This window comes from Pseudophryne corroboree, chromosome 12, assembly GCF_028390025.1.
Source record: "Pseudophryne corroboree isolate aPseCor3 chromosome 12, aPseCor3.hap2, whole genome shotgun sequence".
NCBI classification, from domain to species: domain Eukaryota; kingdom Metazoa; phylum Chordata; class Amphibia; order Anura; family Myobatrachidae; genus Pseudophryne; species Pseudophryne corroboree.
Genome location: NC_086455.1, coordinates 3,548,858 through 3,558,326, shown reverse-complemented (window position 1 = coordinate 3,558,326; position 9,469 = coordinate 3,548,858).

Below are 9,469 nucleotides of genomic sequence, written 5' to 3'. Positions count from 1 at the left end.
GGAGGAGGAGGGGAGTGTAATGGGAGATGGTAGGGAGGGCAGTATAGATAGGAGGAGGAGGGAGTGTAATGGGGGATGATAGGGAGGGCAGTATTGACAGGAGGAGGAGGGAGTGTAATGGGGGATGGTAGGGAGGGCAGTATATACAGGAGGAGGGGAGAGTAATGGGGGATGGTAGGGAGGGCAGTATAGACAGGAGGAGAAGGGGAGTGTAATGGGGGATGGTAGGGAGGGCAGTATAGACAGGAGGAGGAGGGGAGTGTAATGGAGGATGGTAAGGAGGGCAGTATAGACAGGAGGAGGAGAAGGAGAGTGTAATGGGGGATGGTAGGGCAGTATAGACAGGAGGAGGAGAGGAGTGTAATGGGGGATGGTAGGGAGGGCAGTATAGACAGGAGGAGGAGGGGAGTGTAATGGGGGATCGTAGGGAGGGCAGTATAGACAGGAGGAGGAGGAGAGTGTAATGGGGGATGAAAGGGAGGGCAGTATAGACAGGAGGAGGAGGGGAGTGTAATGGGGGATGGTAGGGAGGGCACTATAGACAGGAGAGGAGTGTAATGGGGGATGGTAGGGAGGGCGGTATAGACAGGAGGAGGAGGGGAGTATAATGGGGGATGGTAGGGAGGGCAGTATAGACAGGAGGACGAGGGGGTGTATTGGGGGATGGTAGGGAGGGCAGTATAGACAGGAGGAGGAAGGGAGTGTAATGGGGGATGGTAGGGAGGGCAGTATAGACAGGAGGAGGAGAGAGTGTAATGGGGGATGATAGGGAGAGCAGTATAGACAGGAGGAGGAGGGAGTGTAATGGGGGATGGTAGGGAGGGCACTATAGACAGGAGGAGGGGGGGGGGAGTGTAATGGGGGATGGTAGGGAGGGCAGTATAGACAGGAGGAGGAGGGAGTGTAATGGGGGATGGTAGGGAGGGCAGTATAGACAGGAGGAGGGGAGTGTAATGGGGGATGGGATGGAGGGCAGTATAGGCAGGGGGAGGGGAGTGTAATGGGGGATGGTAGGGAGGGCAGTATAGACTGGAGGAGGGGAGTGTCATGGGGGAGGGTAGGGAGGGCAGTATAGACAGGAGGAGGAGGGGAGTGTAATGGGGGATGGTAGGGAGGGCAGTATAGACAGGAGGAGGAGGGGAGTGTAATGGGGGATGGTAGGGAGGGCAGTATAGACAGGAGGAGGAGGAGAGTGTAATGGGGGATGGTAGGGAGGGCAGTATAGACAGGAGGAGAAGGGGAGTGTAATGGGGGATGGTAGGGCAGTATAGACAGGAGGAGGAGGAGGGAGTGTAATGGGGGATGGTAGGGAGGGCAGTATAGACAGGAGGAGTAGGGAGTGTAATGGGGGATGATAGGGAGGGCAGTATAGACAGGAGGAGGAGGGGAGTGTAATGGGGGATGGTAGGGAGGGCACTATGGACAGGAGGTGGAGGGAGTGTAATGGGGGATGATAGGGAGGGCAGTATAGACAGGAGGAGAAGTGGAGTGTAATGGGGGATGGTAGGGAGGGCAGTATAGACAGGAGGAGGGGGGGAGTGTAATGGGGGATGGTAGGGATGTCAGTATAGACAGGAGGAGGAGGGGAGTGTAATGGGGATGGTAGGGAGGGCAGTATAGACAGGAGGGGAGTGTAATGGGGGATGGTAGGGAGGGCAGTATAGACAGGAGGAGGAGGAGAGTGTAATGGGGGATGGTAGGGAGGGCAGTATAGACAGGAGGAAGGGGGGGAGTGTAATGGGGGATGGTAGAGAGGGCAGTATAGACAGGAGGAGGAGGAGACTGTAATGGGGGATGGTAGGGAGGGCAGTATAGACAGGAGGAGGAGGAGAGTGTAATGGGGGATGGTAGGGAGGGCAGTATAGACAGGAGGAGGAGGGGACTGTAATGGGGGATGGTAGGGAGGGCAGTATAGACAGGAGGAGGAGGAGAGTGTAATGGGGGATGGTAGGGAGGGCAGTATAGACAGGAGGAGGAGGGGAGTGTAATGGGGGATGGTAGGGAGGGCAGTATAGACAGGAGGAGGAGGGGAGTGTAATGGGGGATGGTAGGGAGGGCAGTATAGACAGGAGGAGGAGGGGAGTGTAATGGGGGATGGTAGGGAGGGCAGTATAGACAGGAGGGGAGTGTAATGTGGGATGGTAGGGAGGGCAGTATAGACAGGAGGAGGAGGGGAGTGTAATGGGGGATGGTAGGGAGGGCAGTATAGACAGGAGGAGGAGGGGAGTGTAATGGGGGATGGTAGGGAGGGCAGTATAGACAGGAGGAGGAGGAGGGGAGTGTAATGGGGGATGGTAGGGAGGGCAGTATAGACAGGAGGAGGGGAGAGTAATGGGGGATGGTAGGGAGGGCAGTATAGACAGGAGGAGGAGGGGAGTGTAATGGGGGATGATAGGGAGGGCAGTATAGACAGGAGGAGGAGGGAGTGTAATGGGGGATGGTAGGGAGGGCAGTATAGACAGGAGGAGGAGGGAGTGTAATGGGGGATGGTAGGGAGGGCAGTATAGACAGGAGGAGGAGGGGAGTGTAATGGGGGATGATAGGGAGGGCAGTATAGACAGGAGGAGGAGGGGAGTGTAATGGGGGATGGTAGGGAGGGCAGTATAGACAGGAGGAGGGGAGAGTAATGGGGGATGGTAGGGAGGGCAGTGTAGACAGGAGGAGTAGGGAGTGTAATGAAGGATGATAGGGCAGTATAGACAGGAGGAGGGGAGTGTAATGGGGGATGGTAGGGCAGTATAGACAGGAGGAGGAGGAGGGAGTGTAATGGGGGATGGTAGGGAGGGCAGTATAGACAGGAGGAGTAGGGAGTGTAATGGGGGATGATAGGGCAGTATAGACAGGAGGAGGAGGGGAGTGTAATGGGGGATGGTAGGGAGGGCAGTATAGACAGGAGGAGGAGGGGAGTGTAATGGGGGATCGTAGGGAGGGCAGTATAGACAGGAGGAGGAGGAGAGTGTAATGGGGGATGAAAGGGAGGGCAGTATAGACAGGAGGAGGAGGGGAGTGTAATGGGGGATGGTAGGGAGGGCACTATAGACAGGAGAGGAGTGTAATGGGGGATGGTAGGGAGGGCGGTATAGACAGGAGGAGGAGGGGAGTATAATGGGGGATGGTAGGGAGGGCAGTATAGACAGGAGGACGAGGGGGTGTATTGGGGGATGGTAGGGAGGGCAGTATAGACAGGAGGAGGAAGGGAGTGTAATGGGGGATGGTAGGGAGGGCAGTATAGACAGGAGGAGGAGAGAGTGTAATGGGGGATGATAGGGAGAGCAGTATAGACAGGAGGAGGAGGGAGTGTAATGGGGGATGGTAGGGAGGGCACTATAGACAGGAGGAGGGGGGGGGAGTGTAATGGGGGATGGTAGGGAGGGCAGTATAGACAGGAGGAGGAGGGAGTGTAATGGGGGATGGTAGGGAGGGCAGTATAGACAGGAGGAGGGGAGTGTAATGGGGGATGGGATGGAGGGCAGTATAGGCAGGGGGAGGGGAGTGTAATGGGGGATGGTAGGGAGGGCAGTATAGACTGGAGGAGGGGAGTGTCATGGGGGAGGGTAGGGAGGGCAGTATAGACAGGAGGAGGAGGGGAGTGTAATGGGGGATGGTAGGGAGGGCAGTATAGACAGGAGGAGGAGGGGAGTGTAATGGGGGATGGTAGGGAGGGCAGTATAGACAGGAGGAGGAGGAGAGTGTAATGGGGGATGGTAGGGAGGGCAGTATAGACAGGAGGAGAAGGGGAGTGTAATGGGGGATGGTAGGGCAGTATAGACAGGAGGAGGAGGAGGGAGTGTAATGGGGGATGGTAGGGAGGGCAGTATAGACAGGAGGAGTAGGGAGTGTAATGGGGGATGATAGGGAGGGCAGTATAGACAGGAGGAGGAGGGGAGTGTAATGGGGGATGGTAGGGAGGGCACTATGGACAGGAGGTGGAGGGAGTGTAATGGGGGATGATAGGGAGGGCAGTATAGACAGGAGGAGAAGTGGAGTGTAATGGGGGATGGTAGGGAGGGCAGTATAGACAGGAGGAGGGGGGGAGTGTAATGGGGGATGGTAGGGATGTCAGTATAGACAGGAGGAGGAGGGGAGTGTAATGGGGATGGTAGGGAGGGCAGTATAGACAGGAGGGGAGTGTAATGGGGGATGGTAGGGAGGGCAGTATAGACAGGAGGAGGAGGAGAGTGTAATGGGGGATGGTAGGGAGGGCAGTATAGACAGGAGGAAGGGGGGGAGTGTAATGGGGGATGGTAGAGAGGGCAGTATAGACAGGAGGAGGAGGAGACTGTAATGGGGGATGGTAGGGAGGGCAGTATAGACAGGAGGAGGAGGAGAGTGTAATGGGGGATGGTAGGGAGGGCAGTATAGACAGGAGGAGGAGGGGACTGTAATGGGGGATGGTAGGGAGGGCAGTATAGACAGGAGGAGGAGGAGAGTGTAATGGGGGATGGTAGGGAGGGCAGTATAGACAGGAGGAGGAGGGGAGTGTAATGGGGGATGGTAGGGAGGGCAGTATAGACAGGAGGAGGAGGGGAGTGTAATGGGGGATGGTAGGGAGGGCAGTATAGACAGGAGGAGGAGGGGAGTGTAATGGGGGATGGTAGGGAGGGCAGTATAGACAGGAGGGGAGTGTAATGTGGGATGGTAGGGAGGGCAGTATAGACAGGAGGAGGAGGGGAGTGTAATGGGGGATGGTAGGGAGGGCAGTATAGACAGGAGGAGGAGGGGAGTGTAATGGGGGATGGTAGGGAGGGCAGTATAGACAGGAGGAGGAGGAGGGGAGTGTAATGGGGGATGGTAGGGAGGGCAGTATAGACAGGAGGAGGGGAGAGTAATGGGGGATGGTAGGGAGGGCAGTATAGACAGGAGGAGGAGGGGAGTGTAATGGGGGATGATAGGGAGGGCAGTATAGACAGGAGGAGGAGGGAGTGTAATGGGGGATGGTAGGGAGGGCAGTATAGACAGGAGGAGGAGGGAGTGTAATGGGGGATGGTAGGGAGGGCAGTATAGACAGGAGGAGGAGGGGAGTGTAATGGGGGATGATAGGGAGGGCAGTATAGACAGGAGGAGGAGGGGAGTGTAATGGGGGATGGTAGGGAGGGCAGTATAGACAGGAGGAGGGGAGAGTAATGGGGGATGGTAGGGAGGGCAGTGTAGACAGGAGGAGTAGGGAGTGTAATGAAGGATGATAGGGCAGTATAGACAGGAGGAGGGGAGTGTAATGGGGGATGGTAGGGCAGTATAGACAGGAGGAGGAGGAGGGAGTGTAATGGGGGATGGTAGGGAGGGCAGTATAGACAGGAGGAGTAGGGAGTGTAATGGGGGATGATAGGGCAGTATAGACAGGAGGAGGAGGGGAGTGTAATGGGGGATGGTAGGAAGGGCAGTATAGACAGGAGGAGGAGGGGAGTGTAATGGGGGATGATAGGGAGAGCAGTATAGACAGGAGGAGTCGGGAGTGTAATGAAGGATGATAGGGCAGTATAGACAGGAGGAGAAGGGGAGTGTAATGGGGGATAGGGAGGGCAGTATAGACAGGAGGAGGACGGAAGTGTAATGGGGGATGATAGGGAGGGCAGTATAGACAGGAGGAGGAGGGGAGTGTAATGGGGGATAGTAGGGAGGGCAGTATAGACAGGAGGAGGAGGGGAGTGTAATGGGGGATGGTAGGGCGGGCAGTATAGACAGGAGGAGGAGGGAGTGTAATGGGGGATGGTAGGGAGGGCAGTATAGACAGGAGGAGGACGGGAGTGTAATGGGGGATGGTAGGGAGGGCAGTATAGACAGGAGGAGGAGGGAGTGTAATGGGGGATGGTAGGGAGGGCAGTATAGACAGGAGGAGGGGAGAGTAATGGAGGATGGTAGGGAGGGCAGTATAGACAGGAGGAGTAGGGAGTGTAATGGGGGATGATAGGGCAGTATAGACAGGAGGAGGAGGGGAGTGTAATGGGAGATGGTAGGGAGGGCAGTATAGATAGGAGGAGGAGGGAGTGTAATGGGGGATGATAGGGAGGGCAGTATTGACAGGAGGAAGAGGGAGTGTAATGGGGGATGGTAGGGAGGGCAGTATATACAGGAGGAGGGGAGAGTAATGGGGGATGGTAGGGAGGGCAGTATAGACAGGAGGAGAAGGGGAGTGTAATGGGGGATGGTAGGGAGGGCAGTATAGACAGGAGGAGGAGGGGAGTGTAATGGAGGATGGTAAGGAGGGCAGTATAGACAGGAGGAGGAGAAGGAGAGTGTAATGGGGGATGGTAGGGCAGTATAGACAGGAGGAGGAGAGGAGTGTAATGGGGGATGGTAGGGAGGGCAGTATAGACAGGAGGAGGAGGGGAGTGTAATGGGGGATCGTAGGGAGGGCAGTATAGACAGGAGGAGGAGGAGGAGGAGAGTGTAATGGGGGATGAAAGGGAGGGCAGTATAGACAGGAGGAGGAGGGGAGTGTAATGGGGGATGGTAGGGAGGGCACTATAGACAGGAGAGGAGTGTAATGGGGGATGGTAGGGAGGGCGGTATAGACAGGAGGAGGAGGGGAGTATAATGGGGGATGGTAGGGAGGGCAGTATAGACAGGAGGACGAGGGGGTGTATTGGGGGATGGTAGGGAGGGCAGTATAGACAGGAGGAGGAAGGGAGTGTAATGGGGGATGGTAGGGAGGGCAGTATAGACAGGAGGAGGAGAGAGTGTAATGGGGGATGATAGGGAGAGCAGTATAGACAGGAGGAGGAGGGAGTGTAATGGGGGATGGTAGGGAGGGCACTATAGACAGGAGGAGGGGGGGGGAGTGTAATGGGGGATGGTAGGGAGGGCAGTATAGACAGGAGGAGGAGGGAGTGTAATGGGGGATGGTAGGGAGGGCAGTATAGACAGGAGGAGGGGAGTGTAATGGGGGATGGGATGGAGGGCAGTATAGGCAGGGGGAGGGGAGTGTAATGGGGGATGGTAGGGAGGGCAGTATAGACTGGAGGAGGGGAGTGTCATGGGGGAGGGGAGGGAGGGCAGTATAGACAGGAGGAGGAGGGGAGTGTAATGGGGGATGGTAGGGAGGGCAGTATAGACAGGGGGAGGAGGGGAGTGTAATGGGGGATGGTAGGGAGGTCAGTACAGACAGGAGGTGGAGGCAGTGTAATGGGGGATGGTAGGGAGGGCAGTATAGACAGGAGGAGGAGGGGAGTGTAATGGGGGATGGTAGGGAGGTCAGTACAGACAGGAGGTGGAGGGAGTGTAATGGGGGATGGTAGGGAGGGCAGTATAGACAGGAGGAGGAGGGGAGTGTAATGGGGGATGGTAGGGAGGGCAGTATAGACAGGAGGAGGAGGGGAGTGTAATGGGGGATGGTAGGGAGGGCAGTATAGACAGGAGGAGGAGGAGGATAGTGTAATGGGGGATGGTAGGGAGGGCAGTATAGACAGGAGGAGAAGGGGAGTGTAATGGGGGATGGTAGGGCAGTATAGACAGGAGGAGGAGGAGGGAGTGTAATGGGGGATGGTAGGGAGGGCAGTATAGACAGGAGGAGTAGGGAGTGTAATGGGGGATGATAGGGAGGGCAGTATAGACTGGAGGAGGAGGGGAGTGTAATGGGGGATGGTAGGGAGGGCAGTATAGACAGGAAGAGAAGGGGAGTGTAATGGGGGATGGTAGGGAGGGCAGTATAGACAGGAGGAGGAGGGGAGTGTAATGGGGGATGGTAGGGAGGGCAGTATAGACAGGAGGAGGAGGGGAGTGTAATGGGGGATGGTAGGGAGGGCAGTATAGACAGGAGGAGGGGAGTGTCATGGGGGAGGGTAGGGAGGGCAGTATAGACAGGAGGAGGAGGGGAGTGTAATGGGGGATGGTAGGGAGGGCAGTATAGACAGGAGGAGGGGAGAGTAATGGGGGATGGTAGGGAGGTCAGTATAGTCAGGAGGTGGAGGGGATTATAATGGGGGATGGTAGGGAGGGCAGTATAGACAGGAGGAGGAGGGGAGTGTAATGGGGGATGATAGGGAGGGCAGTATAGACAGGAGGAGGTGGGGAGTGTAATGGGGGATGGTAGAGAGGGCAGTATACACAGGAGGAGGAGGGGAGTGTAATGGGGGATGGTAGAGAGGGCAGTATAGACAGGAGGAGGAGGGGAGTGTAATGGGGGATGATAGGGAGGGCAGTATAGACAGGAGGAGGTGGGGAGTGTAATGGGGGATGGTAGAGAGGGCAGTATAGACAGGAGGAGGAGGGGACTGTAATGGGGGATGGTAGGGAGGGCAGTATAGACAGGAGGAGGAGGAGAGTGTAATGGGGGATGGTAGGGAGGGCAGTATAGACAGGAGGAGGAGGGGAGTGTAATGGGGGATGGTATGGAGGGCAGTGTAGACAGGAGGAGGAGGGGAGTGTAATGGGGGATGGTATGGAGAGCAGTGTAGACAGGAGGAGGAGGGGAGTGTAATGGGGGATGGTAGGGAGGGCAGTATAGACAGGAGGAGGAGGGGAGTGTAATGGGGGATGGTAGGGAGGGCCGTATAGACAGGAGGAGGAGGGGAGTGTAATGGGGAATGGTAGGGAGGGCAGTATAGACAGGAGGAGGAGGGAGTGCAATGGGGGATGGTAGGGAGGGCAGTATAGACAGGAGGAGGAGGAGGGGAGTGTAATGGGGGATGGTAGGGAGGGCAGTATAGACAGGAGGAGGAGGGGAGAATAATGGAGGATGGTAGGGAGGGCAGTATAGACAGGAGGAGGAGGGGAGTGTAATGGGGGATGATAGGGAGGGCAGTATAGACAGGAGGAGGAGGGGAGTGTAATGGAGGATGGTAGGGAGGGCAGTATAGACAGGAGGAGGAGGGGAGTGTAATGGGGGATGGTAGGGAGGGCAGTATAGACAGGAGGAGGAGGGGAGAGTAATGGGGGATGGTAGAGAGGGCAGTATAGACAGGACGAAGTGGGGAGTGTAATGGGGGATCGTAGGGAGGGCAGTATAGACAGGAGGAGGAGGGGAGTGTAATGGGGGATGGTAGGGAGGGCAGTATAGATAGGAGGAGGCGGGGAGTGTAATGGGGATGGTAGGGAGGAGGATGGGAGTATATTGGGGGATGGTAGGGAGGGCATAATAGACAGGGGGTGGATATTGGAAGTGTAGCGGGGGAGGGGAGGGAGTTCAGTATAGATGGGGAGGATGTTGGGTGTGTAGCGGGGAAGGGGAGGGAGTGCAGTATAGACAGGGTGGATGTTGGGAGTGTAGCGGGAGAGGGGAGGGAGTGCAGTATAGATGGGGTGGATGTTGGGTGTGTAGCGGGGAAGGGGAGGGAGTGCAGTATAGACGGGGTGGATGTTGGGTGTGTAGCGGGGGAGGGCATGGAGTGCATTATAGATGGGGTGGATGTTGGGAGTGTAGCGGGGGAGGGGATGGAGTGCAGTATAGATGGGGTGGACGTTGGGAGAATAGCGGGGGAGGGAAGGGAGTGTAGTATAGACAGGGTGGATGTTGGATGTGTAGTGGGGGAGG